The sequence below is a fragment of the Elephantulus edwardii genome, unplaced genomic scaffold (assembly GCF_000299155.1).
Source record: "Elephantulus edwardii isolate Elephantulus edwardi_28Jun2011 unplaced genomic scaffold, EleEdw1.0 scaffold00360, whole genome shotgun sequence".
In the NCBI taxonomy this organism is placed as follows: Eukaryota; Metazoa; Chordata; class Mammalia; order Macroscelidea; family Macroscelididae; genus Elephantulus; species Elephantulus edwardii.
In genome coordinates, this window is record NW_006400110.1 from 1886943 (window position 1) to 1887720 (window position 778).

Sequence of the window (778 nt, forward strand, 5' to 3'; positions counted from 1 at the left end):
TTTTTGGATAATCTTCAGTAGAATCTTGCTTGCATGTGCAATCAGTGATATTGTTCTGTAGTTTCCACACTCGCCTTTCTTTGGGATGGGAATAATTATAGACCTCTTCAAGTCAGTTGGCCAAGTGGTTGTTCTCCAGATTTCTTGGCACAACTTCGTAAGCACATCCACGGCATTTTCTTCTTTTTCCTTCTTTTTTGAGTCTGCTTTTTGCTCTAGCAGATCAGTGGTGACAGTTTTGTCTTCAATTTCACTGGTTCTGTGTTCCATCTCATCAACTCTGCTCATATGTCCCTCCATCATGTTCACAGCTTCTGAAACGTTGGACCTTATATTTTGACTGGTGGATTCTTTTAAAAATTATTAAATTTTATTAATTTTAATGAACATTTACAGAGATTTTGGGTTTTCATTCATTCATTGTTGTACTGTTTTCTCTACCCTCCTTCCCAGTTTTTTCTTCTCCCCCCACCTTGAAAGTCTGTTTTAATTGTCCAATTGCCACAGTGCTTGTCAAAGGCAGTTCTGATTAATCTCCTATGTCAGTGTGTCCTTTGCCATTATCACTCCTCCCTGAGAGAGATTTCACCCTGATTCATAAGGAAAAGGGGATTGTGTATTCTCTTAGCTACTTCCTGCTGAACGGGGATGCTGTGGGTTTCAGGGTGAAGATCTTCTCTCACTACTCTAATGGGCCCCTTTGGCAATAGAAAACACATAGACTATTATGGAGATTGATTTTGGAATTTAGATGCACTGTTATCAATTGTTCTTAGCC